The 13,488-nt window shown below is 45.2% G+C and overlaps 1 long non-coding RNA gene across 1 annotated transcript in view; it reads right to left on the bottom strand.

Annotated features, from left to right (window-relative positions):
- Positions 1-1,996, bottom strand: part of LOC142571188 (uncharacterized) — a 58,249-nt gene extending 56,253 nt beyond the window's left edge. Inside the window, exon 1 of the long non-coding RNA XR_012825791.1 lies at positions 1,706-1,996. This is a non-coding gene — a long non-coding RNA (uncharacterized LOC142571188). The remainder of the gene's footprint in view (positions 1-1,705) is intronic.
- Between the last annotated feature and the right edge of the window lie 11,492 nt (positions 1,997-13,488).

Genomic DNA, 13,488 nt, shown 5'->3' with positions numbered 1-13,488 from the left:
CCTCATTATTAAAGTTAATTTTGTAGAAGACGTTAATTAGACGCCAAATGAAATACACTTTATCAATTTGGGACCCGTATGCTGAAACACCAACGCAGTCTCTCGAATGTGTTCAAAATAGTGCCTCCAGCTTCATCTTAAGCAATTATAACGGTACGGAAAGCATATCTTCTGTGAAAAACGTACTGCAACTTCCACGGTTTTCTTATCGTCGTAAATGCTTCCGCAACTCGGTTTCGTAAAATACACTTCCAGAATTCATATGTGCCCGAAAATCTTATTTCATATCCAACCCATATATCTCCTCGCGTTGATCATCATCACAAAATTGGAGGTTTGCAGTGTTGCACTAGGGTTTGTCACGAGTCCCAGGACCTGTCAAGAATGGGAGCACATTCCCGGCGCGATGTTTGCCATTGAGACCACGCACCATTTCGCACGGCCATGAGCGGTCGTCCTGTGTTCTGCTTGTCCCTGTGTCAAAATGTTTGCGCTATGTATCCTAGTCTGAATGTATCCCACCAACACGCCCAAACTTCTTCCCTGCTACACCGTCACTTCGTACTTCACATCACTATCACTACGTGATTTGCTGCCGTCCTTTATTGTTTTGTTACCTTTTTACTTTTTTTACCCCACTCCTCTATGTAGTACCTTTGGGGTTTTCAGGTTATAATAAAGGAAATGAAATGATGTCGCTTAATTTGTTTTCGCATAGTTCGTTGATGACCACTATCCTTCGCGAACGTTTATGCTCCACCCTAGAGCGCGCATTGTTGACAAACTTTTATCACATTGGTTGCTATTTCGTATTATTTTTAAAGAAACTTAAATAATAATAAGAATTAAAGTGTGAAAAAAAACGCATTTCGCAACACCCGCAAAGAGTGGTTTCTGCAGTGCCAAGAAAAATTTATTACATCGATGTATTAGATCTTAATTTATTGAAATATTTTTCTAGGTTAATACTAATTGACAAGGGACGCACCGAATATTTTAATATTCGCTTGTAGCGTTTGCCACTGACTAAGCAAAGAAAGCAAATTAGTCGTACTTCAGCACGATACATTATTGCACAAGTAGAAATAGAGAAAGCATACGCAAAATTGTACATTAGCTTACTATCAGTACTGGCAGAAAATGTTTAAGGAGCTTGGTAAAGTACAAACTTACTCTAATTACTGCAAAGCTCCTGAATATAAAGATCTAGAGCACTTCTCTTTACACTCGAGAGAATCCCCAGGCCATGAACTACTTGTTGCTTTTTCGAAGAAACAATAGACTTAAATTGTATGGTTTACGATCCTGAAACTGCACAGTGGGCTATGAGAGACGCCATAGTGTTGTGCTACAGATTAGTTTAGGCCGCACGTGGTTCTTTAACGTGCACCGAAATCTACGCGCACGAATTTTTCAGCATAACGGCCGTATTGAATCGCCGTCGCCGTACACACGAATAGAATTTGCGACCTCGTGCTCGGCAACAGAACGCCCTGGTCACAAAACCAACGCAGCGAGTGAGCCAACTGCAACAGTTTCATGGGATGTTGACTCGACTGCGATTCGGTTTAACCGCTTTCGCACATGAAAGAATGATGCAACGAAAATTAGCTAACATGTCGCCAGCACGGGCTTAGGTTGTATCAAAGAGCACATTTCGACAACGCAAGTGGGATGCGGTACCAAGAAAGCAAAGCGTAAATACCTTTCTTGCATCTGTTTCACGGTAACTAGAATTGGCACTCACTCTTATGCAGAGAAGTGCGAGCACTAGAACTGTTATTGAACGACATGCACCCGCATTGTACATGCTCGTAACGCACATTGCTTACTATTGATGCCGGTTACTTTCCTCTGAGGTTTAAGAGAAATGCACGCCCATCTAAACGAAGCCAAATATTATCCAAACTGTCTTATCTATTGACAGGCCGCTTTCCTTTTAAGGAAGTACTAAGCAGTGCTCTCTCTTACAGTCTAGCGAACGCATCTGCTCAAAACAAGTGCTTCGTCACACAGTCGTTGTAGATGTCATGACCCAAGTTCCCTGCGCAGTATCCAAATGGCAAAAAAAGCGATGCATATGCCAGAGTGAACTTTTCCCTGATTCTTGATGAATGAGAAAGCGGTAACATTTAAACAACACGTTGTGGCTTTTTGTACAGTGTAGGGTGACTATTCCTCACATATCTTTATTACTTGTTTTTTAATTGTTTATTTGTTTATTTGTCACATGGATCTGACGATTGTAGTAATTATGTACATTAGGAAAAGCTTGAGCAGGAAAGCCAATACGGCACCGCATCCATGAATATCTTGGGCCCGAGCAGGGCGCTACGTTTCTTATTTGCTAATACGAGCTGCAGGACCATGCCATAAATGCCCTATATAGTTAGCAATCTAAACACACTGTTACTAAATAACAAGCGTTAGGTGACCTTCACTGCCTTCTACCTAATATACGCACACACTGTCTTGTCGTAACGTGCCCTGGCAAAAATCAGTGCCCTAGGCTACCGGCATATTGCAGTGCGATTCCCTTTGGCGCGAATAAATACCGACATCCGCAGGTGTGAAATGCAGGCGCTAAAGTCTTCATGTAAGCCCGGACAAATTAAGTAATTGGGCAGTATTACATCATCGGTGAAAAGCCAAGAGAAGGAGTGCAAAATAAAGCACAAGGAAGAACTTGTCACATATGCCGAAGGTGTCGTCTATCGTGTGGAAAACAAACGTAGGGCAGATGGAACAATGCCAAACGAGTGGTTAAGGGACCTCGACAGAAAGGTGAAAAAAAGAGGACAGGAACACCTGGCATTACGTTGCCAAGACTGTAAGTGCAAGCCATGTCTTGACAACACTGCAGTATTGTTTAGAGACAACAATCAGTCAACAATATGAGTAGCGATTATTATGAGTGCGTCAGCTCAACGCCTCTTTCGTTATCTGCCAAAGAAATATATTTTCCTGAGGGCAGTTGGTGACAACTGTTATTTACGTACACATGCTAGACGATGCGATCAAATGATTAGGCATGTTCATTCTTGTCTTTTCCGCTTCTTCTTGTCTGTTTTTGTGTAAATATTTACGACATCTTCCATTAAACGTAGGTTGGAAGTTAGTGCCTGTCCCGTTGGTGTCCCTTGGTGGTTGTAAATTCTGCGCTTAAACAATACCTAGTTATCTACGAGCTTGGGATGCTATGTACGTATTGGAGGTCCTGACGCCGCGGTGCACGTTCCATCATCGTCATTCGAGCTTCATTATCTTACTATCGCTGTGCCTTCGTCGTCATGCTTTCTACACCGGCCTAATGGCTCCAATTGTCTAATAGATTGGAAGGCTAGCTTGGGGGTGGGGGTGATGTGATCGTGTTCGGTGCATCGTCGACATTCTAACTTTGTCATCCAAAGCTCGTCACGGCATCGTAGTTATACCATCGTCACCATACAGTCGTGATGCATTGATTTTCATACCACCGTCGAATGCCACCGCGGTTATTCGATTTTGTCATCACTCCACCTTCGTCATCCAACTCGCCAGGCCGTCGTTATCAGACACTGTTCATCATAAAGTCATAGACATGCTATCGCCGTCATACATTCGTCGTCAAGCCATTGTCCTCATACCATTGTCATGTTGGTGCCGTAATTGCATCGTCATCATGCAGACACCATCGTGTATCCATTGTGATACCTTCCTCGTCATACACCCATCGTTGTCGCACTTTCCTCATACTGTAGTCATCGTCGTCCTGCAGTCGTTTTCATGAAGCCATTGTCAGACCGTCGTCATCCTGCAGTCGTGTTCACACCATTGTCAGCACTTCAGCTCCGTCATCCAGTTTGCGTGATGCCGTTGTCGTCACCCCTTTGTCGTCATACGCTAGTGTTCATCTCATTGTCCTCATGCCGTAGTCATCACGCTGTCGTACTTATACCATTTCTGAATTGCCATCAGACGTTTGTCTTGCCATCATCGTCATATCGTCTTTGTCGTGCCATTGACTTCATTCCTTCTTGCTCATTCCATGATTGTCACTGTGTCATCGTCATACAGCCGTCTTCATGACATCATTCTCATGGGCGACCATGGCAAGTGAGTGCCATATTAAAATAGGCTGACATTGGAGACAAAGTATGTCGCATATAGCCGAAGCAACAGAAGTTTCAGAACGACTACTAATAGTTTTAAATCAACATGACGTCAGAAATGCGGTGTGCCACTACACTGCGGGCATGCTAATACAAGTTTCTGCCGTAATTTTGCATGCGTGACATTAGATCTCTTCTACGAATATCCCCTATTGGATTGCATCCCACATACACAAGCCTATGATAAGCTAGGTCAAAATTTGGCATGTTATTGTTTTATTACCTTGTGTCAGCGCCGCGATGAAAAATATGGAGCTCTCGTATGACTCCGTGCACTTTTATTCTGCCAACCAAAAAAGAGGAAACACGAACACATTGAAAAAAAGAAAGATTCCAACTTCCTTCCAACAGAACACATAGAAGAGAAAAAAATATCTGACCTTATCCGAAGGCCATATTGTTTTCAGTGATGAAAAACACTCCTTGTTAAAAGGTTGCCAATGCCTCACTATTGTATGGCAACAGTCATAAGTGATCTTTGCGCTTAGTAGAAAATTTACTTGCTCTTGCATACGGTGTCTTCTTTTATTTCGAACCATACTTTTTTTAAAAGACACCTTACAAAATTTGCTTGAGTCACATCAATACCAAGGAAATATCTGTACAAGCTGTAATCATTTAGCATTAAAATCAGAGTAAACTCTTAACTAATATATACTAGCTTCGTTAATCAACTTGTTCGTTAGGAATTTTACGGCCCATATTTTTGTGGAAATTTCAAGTGAATATCATAGCAGTCTAGTTCCGTTTTTCTATATTTCAAGATGGCCGAGACCGAGATAACTGGCGTGGAATTATTGGTTTGATCTTCTGGAATACGCAGCTCCGCCGGGAAGTGCAGCCTTTGCCGAAACCTCCCTGTGACGATGTATGGCGGCGTAAATTAGGGCCTCGGCACACCGTGTCAAGAAGCGGTCTGCCTCGCCCCGGCTATGCGCCTATAATCGAGAGTTGTGTATAGCGCATTTTAGAAAAAGCACCGGGGAATAGGGAAGTGCGACGGCACCTTCTACGATTACACAAGCTTTAAGTTACAGGTGGCTTGGACGCAGAACCATGCTTAGCGATACCTGATGTGTTTTAGGTAATAATGAACGGATGACTTTACTCCAGTCATTTTGATCTACATGGACATCTTTAAATGAGTAAACACAGAGGTAGGCTATTATGACGACTGTTTTCAACTTTTCAATACCAACATGTGCCGTGTAGGTCTGTAAGTAAGAATTGTTGCGATTACCTTTATTAATGAATATATTGCAGTGCGTTTACTTGCAAATGATGCCCTCCTGGACAGATAATTCGTGTGTGGTGACGTAATTTGAGTAAAGATTGAAAAAGAAGAAAAGTTTGTGAAGTAAAAGAAGTCACAGTTTCACCCGGCAGGCGAAGCATTGATTGCAATAGCGAATCATTAGAAAGATAATACGAAGTAAGGTTAGTCATTTTATCAGCTGCATAAACTTTTGTATACATTCGCTTGCGAACTAGATTAACAGGCAAGTTAATTCCACCGTATGATTCTCAAGTCATCAATAAAGTATTATTATTATTATTAGTTACCACGTGCGCAGAGACAAACACGAACACATCTCACTCGATGACCGCGGCGCTATCAGAACGCTGGCTTGTAGAGCGCAGCAGCGGCGAGTGAATACCTTCGCGCTGCCTCTCGCTTCAAAGCGAACTAGGCGCTCGGATCGAACTAGCCGCTCGGCTAGTCTTCGGACTCAGTGCACATTGCCCTGAAGAGGGGACGCTCGTAGCCGTGCTGAGCTGCTACAGGTGCCGTAGAACAGGCGTGCACTAACTTGACCCCTTCCCGTCATATGATCGCGTTCACATCTCCCCACTGCCCGCCTCGTGGCCGTGAGAAGACAGCGCGTCCCCTATTCGCCTCCCGCAATTGCGAGCGCGGGAAGACACCGCCGCATCAAGCCATTATCCATCTCGGCTCACCCTCTCAAGCTTTCACTTGCGGCCGCAATGTTACCGCACTTGGACATTATACGAAACGCCATGGTGTCCACGATGACAAATGTTCGCCTGGAATGTTCATATAATTTATATCGCTATAGAAATCAAGTTTTGTATGGCGCACGTACTAGCAGTGGGTAAGATTATTGATATACCTAAAATACCTCAAGCGCCAGAACTTCGAACTTTTCAACCCGAGAATGTTTGTACTTCGCGGTTATATAACGTTTCTGCACTCACTCACTATACCTCCAGCCTCCTCCAAGAAAGTTTACCAACAGACAGAAGAGTGAAAACAAAGCAAATGTATCATGCAATCTTAGTTAATGGTGATGATGGTAGGCTGTAGGATTTGATCATATACACACCCGTGTCTGAAGGACTTGTGACAAGCATATGCACAGGCATGTGTTACCGAACAGTTTTAGAGCCAAATTGTATACGACTAGCCGATTCGTCCATGCGTCTGTCTCCTGTAACCCGAAAACACCGACGGCGCAACCCCATCCGCATGAGTGAAAAAAGAAAAGAAAGAGGCACACGATTTGCTGTACCAAAGGTGACGTCGTCGTTGTCCGTCACAGCCGAGCGCGCGAGCAGCAGTTTCTCTCCGCCTCCGAAATGGGTAGGCCAAGCGCAGCGCGTACTCCTAAGGAACAGGCAGCTTTAGATCAGCAACACCGCGAGCAGAACCGGGAACCAGCTCCTCTACAACATGCCGATGATGCAGCCCGGGCACACGAACAGGCTCGTGCAGCTGAGCGCAAGGAGCAACTGTATACGGAGCATCCGGATGCCTGCCAAGCCGTCGTTTAATGAACCGTCGGGAGTGACCCAGTGATAAACACCGAGGCCACACGTTTCAGCTTCGCTGATTAACCATCTCTACGGAGTGCCTGGGCGGTAACTTTTACAAGCGAAGCTTGTATTGGCTCACAAGTGGCGTTGTCATGGTCACGGAAAAAGCCAGTAGCTCCCAGAGCAAAGCAGCTGCGGGAAAGGGCAGTTTGGTGAATTTGCAGTCGCAGCGGCACCGGAGCGTGAGTCTTTAGCAAAGATTCCAGCTGCATAGGCGCGCGCTCACGCCACGCACGCAACGAATCATAGCCATTTTGCTTCAGCCGGGGAGGGAAAAGACAGGATAGGGTGTCGCGCGCGTTGCGCCAGCTTCGTTTCCGTTCAATTCGGTCTCGGAAAACGAATGGGACGGCCGCGCGTTGGCGTTCTCCCGAGGAATGGGCAGCGTTCGACTAGCAGTGGCGAGAACTCGCCCGCGAAATGATAGCCTTCGGCCCGCCGATCCAGCCGTTAGAGTAGCCCAAGCCCAGGCAATCCGACACCAACGAGAAGATCCCAAGCAAAGGGAGCGGCAGCCGAAAGCACCCCGGCTCCGCTACCTGTGGGTTACATAACCTTGACGAAGGTCAGGTGAACGTAGGACAACGTTCGCTTACCACCAGTCGCCGGTAGGGGAAGGCTTGGTGATGTTTAAAACACTTCTTGGCTCGTCTTGATATTATTTCCTGCCGAGTGCTCATCTGCTTTGCCCTCAACGACATGCTATTAAATAGCACTAGCTGAAAGGTTAGCGTTTGCCGTTCCGAGTTATAAGGAAGGCAAGCAACAATACTATGCTAAACTGTCTCAGGCATTCTGAACATTTCACAGACTTGTGAGTTCCTGCGCTGAATTTGATGCAATAATTGTTGCTTAAAAGCAACGTCAAGTCTTAAGTTGGGCTCCGAGATTCGCTTTGCTAGTTGAATGGCACGCGGCGTCCAAAGTTTCCTATAAATCTCCAGCCGATAAAAAACATTTGCGGCAATTTTTAAACGTGAAGCATTTATTTGCCTACTCAGAGCTAAGGTAAAATGCGAGGCTGTCCAAGATCACATAGTTTCGCGCTGACGCACGCACACCTCAATGCGCCCGCTCGCTGGCGGCTATTGGCTCGGCCCCCTTCATTCTCCGCATGCATGCGTACCCTCTCTCACGCCCCACTCGCACACCGCTACTCGCTTGGCGCTTTCTCACATTGCAATACTCGTCGGAAAGGGTTGCGTGCCTCCAATAGACGTTTCTCGGTTGCACAAGCTCGCGATATGTGGCGCGTATGCCGCTATTTTGTGATACAAAATTTTACCTGCAAAAGCATGAAGCAGAGAGTACAATGGTCTGCAGGAACAGCAGATTTGTGCGGTGCGTACCAGATTGGACAGGCAGGAGGCGAAGGGGGGGACCGGTAGGATGCGCGCGGGCGTGTGACGCTAGCAAGAGAAGCGACGTGTCGTAGGACAGTGACACGCCGAGCAAACCGCCGCTGAACAGGCCGTCGAGATAAAGCGGTACCGACTGTATAGCCGCACGTGCGGGACACAGACGCGTACTTTAAAAGCAACTATTTGATAACTAATTCTATGCGGCATTTCTTGAGAATGACGTGAAATTGTTCGGGCTTTGCACCTCGTGCAGGGGAGAACTGTTTCTCACTGACATAAACCATCGCTGGGAATAGTTTCTGCTGTTTCTTTAGTGCGAATAACATTGTTTGCGCACTCAGCCGTGTGGAATCTATCTATCTATCTATCTATCTATCTATCTATCTATCTATCTATCTATCTATCTATCTATCTATCTATCTATCTATCTATCTATCTATCTATCTATCTATCTATCTATCTATCTATCTATCTATCTATCTATCTATCATTCTATCTATCTATCTATCGACCTTATTGCGCTGAATGAGTGGCTCAAGTTGTCTACCTGCTTGGGCCATAATGAGAAAAGTGGTAAGGCGTGCAGGCACGGACACAAGAAAATGGACAACACGAACGCCGACTACCAACTGAGGGAAGCACTGAGGCGAAAAACGAAAGAAGACATAATACTAATCTGTACAAGCTCTGGAATGGTAGCACCATGTGTCAATCGGGTACACGTTCCGGTTTACGTAAGAGATAACTGTTAAGGCAATTGATCGTTACCCTATGTACGCTAATCGAAGGCTGGGGACTTACGCACGCACTTCCACCATTATTGATATGCCATGCCTCGGCCATAAGACGCGTATCGTCATTTTTATGCCTGTACAATATCGTGCACTCATCAAACTGAGGCGTGCAGTTACAATTTTGGCAATGTAAGGAAAGATTAGAAGGCGATCCACTGGTTAACGACCTTTTAAGTTCCATTAGCCTCTGACTGATACACCGCGCCGTTTGCCCTACGTAGAAAAGGCCGCAGCTAAAGAGATCTTGATGTACGACACCCCTATGACAGTCAGTAAAATTGTTGTTCTTGATGTGCTCCATTGGACAAATATCTCTTCTTTACTTGCATTTCACCTGCTCCCTTCTTTCTCTGCACGACTACGCATATCTTACCCAACTAATTGGGAGCAGTAAAAACCACATTAACATCATATCTACTTGCGACGTTTTAAGCCTGTGTGGTAATGAATGAATGTACGGAATATTCGCTACTTTGTTCTTGCTATTACTGCTATCTGTAATCACGTCCTTCCCCCTCAAAGTCGACTTCGTTAGGCGTTCTGCCACAGTGGCCACTACTACGTTAGGATAACCTGCTCCTTATTGGCGCCGGACCTGCGCATTATAACCTGCGCTCATTTTGTGTATGCGCGATCTGGTGAGAGAAGACTTAAGGCACGACATGAAAATCCATTTTTGCTACTTTCGAATGCTTGGATTGAAACTTTAGCAATGGCTTCGAAGATCTAGGGGAGTGCTGCCAACACACGTGACTTTGTTCGAAGACCTAGGAAATATCTAGAACCTGTAGTACGCACATCTGAGGACATTCCTTGGTCATCTTTAATCCTCCTCCATGAAGCTTAAATTGTTCACTTACTCAGGTAACAGCGGAATCAAATTCGTCCCTATTGCAGAAAATCGGGTAATCAACAGCGTAACGAAATCCTATAATAACACAATGACCTAAAGCCTTCCCTAAGCAGCTCTCAATCTTGCTCCAGTATATGTCGCTAAGAAGAGGGGAACTTTTGAACCAATACAAGTTCCTGATTTCTGCAGAAACATGCCATCTCTTCACCCAACTAGCTGGGTATGCAAGCGTAGCAGTGGCCACTGTGAACGCCTGAACGCCGAAAGGAGTCAATTTTGAGGGGGACGGACGTGATTGCAGAAAGCAGTAATAATAAGAAAACAGTAGTGACTATTCGATACATTCACTCAATATCATACAGGCTTAAAAATTGCAAGTAGATATGGTGTTAATATAGTTTTGACTGCTCCCAATAAGCAACGTAAGATATGCGCTGCCATGTAGAGAAAAAAGGAGCAGGTGAAAGGCAAAAAAGAACATATATTTGTCCAGTGAAGGACATCAAGAACAACAATCTTACTGACTGTCGTATGGGTGTCGTACATAAGGTCCCCTTTAGCTGCGGCCTCTTCTACGTAGGCAAAATGGGGCGGTGTATCAATGAGAAGCTAATGAAACATAAAAGGTCGTGAACCGGTAGATCACCTTCTCATCTTTCCTTACATTACCAAGATTGTAACTGCACGCCTCTGTTAGATGATTGCGCGATAGTGTACAGGCATAAGAACGAAGATACGCGCATTATGGTGGAGGTGTGGCATATCAATAATTACGGAAGTCCGTGCGTAAGTCAGCCTTCGGCTACTTTAAATAAGGAACAGATCAACTATCTTAACACTTATGTCTAACGTATACCGGCATGTGTACCGGATCGACACGTAGTGCTACCATTCCTGAGCTTGCACAGATGACTTTTGCATCTTCTTTCTTTTTTTGCCTCTGTGCTTCCTTCAGTTGATAATCGGCGTTCGTGTTCTCCACTTGTCTCGTGTCTGTGTCTGTAGGCCTTACCCCTTATTTTATTATGAATCCTTACCAACTAGCTCAGCATTCTGTCGTTCTTGCTTGGACCACTCGTTAAGGGCTCTTTATCGTGATGCCATCAGGGTAGTTGCATGATCGTAATTGCAACATCGTCATACGAATGACGTCATTCCGTCGTGATTGCATCAACATCAAACATTCGCCATGCATTCCTTGTCCGGCAGCCATCATGCTGCTGTCGCAGTCGCACCATCGTCGCCATTTCACCTTCACGATCTGACTATTGTCATACTACGCTCGCCACGCCTTCAACTGCGGCCTGCAGTGCGCCAAATTGATTACTAACATGGCCACTAGCTATGTGTGTTTGGTAGTGATGCCGTCCTGGTCGCTGCATCGTCGTAATTGCAGCTTTGCCGTCCGACTCGTCATACCTTGGCACTCTCATCATCCTCGTCACACAAACTGTCGTCATGCTGTGTCGTTCATACATCCTTCGTCGTTGCATCGACTTCAATCTTTCTTCGCCGTTCTAATGCAATCACATCATCTTCATTCAGTGGCGATTATGCCACCTGTGCCATGCCGTCATCATGAGAGCCTCGCTATCATGCATCCGTTCTCAGAGGGCCGTCGTCATGCCGTAGTTGTGCCATCCTCGTCACACGAGTTTCGTCATCCGACTCTCGCTATGTCCTTGTCATGTCATCATCGTCACACAGGTTTCATGATAGGGTCATCGTTACTCCAATGTCAACATACACTCGCCCTCTTTCCGTTTTCCCCGTACTATTGTCTTGCCGCCGTCGTGAAACAGTTGCCGTGATGCATTTGCTGTGATACCTTCGTCCTGATGCCGCGGTCGTTACATCGTCCTTATTGTAACTTCGACATCCGATGCTCGTCATGCGGTCATCGTGAGCGATCGCCGTCATTCGTCGAAAGTCTTCGTTAAACTGTTGTCATTCTGCCACCGTCATCATGGTTTCATTTCTCCATCGCAATCACTTCAATCACTTCACTAACGTGATCTCATTATCGCCATCCACTTGTCGTCATACTACATTCGTGAATCCATCGACGTCATACCTTGTTCGACCTTCTATCCTAATTTTACTGTCGTCTTTAAATCGTGATTATGCCGTCGTTTTCATTCCATCGTCCGCATTGTATCATCGTCAGACAGACGGTATCATGCGTTCGTTGTCACACTGTCATCATCAGTCCGCCATGGTAATGCCATCGTACTCATTGCAGTTACTCAATCCGCTTGTTGTCCTATCGTCGTGATCACGCCATCCTCGTCGTGCAGGCGTCGTCTCATAGTCCTCGTGTCGCCGTCGTCACATGGTTGTGATTACATCATCGCATATTTAGGAATCCACATCTAATTGCCACTACTTTCACTGTTATACCGCTTTTATTGTTCCATCAATATCTTTCCTTTGCGATTCCATGATGGGGTCATGCAGTCGTCGTCACGCCGCCGTTCTCATGGGCGTCTTATCAAGTGAGTGCCAAAGCAAACTGCGACGATATCGCAGCATGTGTAATATAGCCGATACAACAACGTCTTAGAATTACCACTACGGGCGACCACTAAACGAGGCTTCCGGAATATGGTCTGTCGCTACATTGCTCGAATGATATTCGCATTACCGTCGACAGTCATTGGGAGATGAGTTGTGCAGCAATTTTTTTCGTGTTTTGTTGTATTGAGTTTGATGTGGTACATTCTTTCTACTGCAGGCGTCAGGTAGTACGTGAGGTTTTTGGCTGAACGTAGCTGGTCAATAAAGCCGCACATGCTAAGTGAAACCATCAAAACTACCTGAATCGAGACCTTGCCTATGTAATAAACAAGGCCAAAGGAAACCGAAGGGCCCAATTTATATTATAATAATTTTTGAATAATTTAATAAAAAAAATTGAAAATTTATGAATTAATGATTGCAGATAATTTTTCCTATGCTGTTCTTGGTGTCATTGTTGGTTTCCTATGACATGACTACTAAGAATCGGGCCCCTCGGTTTCATTTCTTCGCATTAATTACATAGCGAGGGTCTCGATTTCGGTAGCTTCGATGCCTTCAAGTAGCACGTGCGGGTTTATTGAACAGTCGCCTTAACCGATAAACTTTGCGTACTACGTGACGCCTGCGGCAGAAAGGAAGCTCCACATCTGCCGCTATGGCCCTGAGTGGTGGCGCTGGCTAACATTCTTAGGGCTAGTTCTCTGTACATAAATATACATACCCCAGGAAGTGGAGTGGAAAGGGGTGTTTTGGTAGCTGAGTTGGTAAGAGCTTCGCACGCCCAATACGAAGACCTGAGCTCGTATTCCGCCTAGGGCCACTTGCTTTCCTCATCCACTTTCATTTGCATTTATTGATGATTTCAGTTATTCAAATAAGAAGTGCAGACAATTTCACCTATGCTGTACTTGTTGTCATTGTTTGTTGTTTGTTGACCTCTTAAGCGTTACGTCCACCTTTTAGCAGAGTGCAAC

Source organism: Dermacentor variabilis, chromosome 2 (assembly GCF_050947875.1).
Source record: "Dermacentor variabilis isolate Ectoservices chromosome 2, ASM5094787v1, whole genome shotgun sequence".
NCBI classification, from domain to species: domain Eukaryota; kingdom Metazoa; phylum Arthropoda; class Arachnida; order Ixodida; family Ixodidae; genus Dermacentor; species Dermacentor variabilis.
Note: the sequence above shows the minus strand (reverse complement) of the source record. Positions and strands in the feature narration are given on the sequence as shown.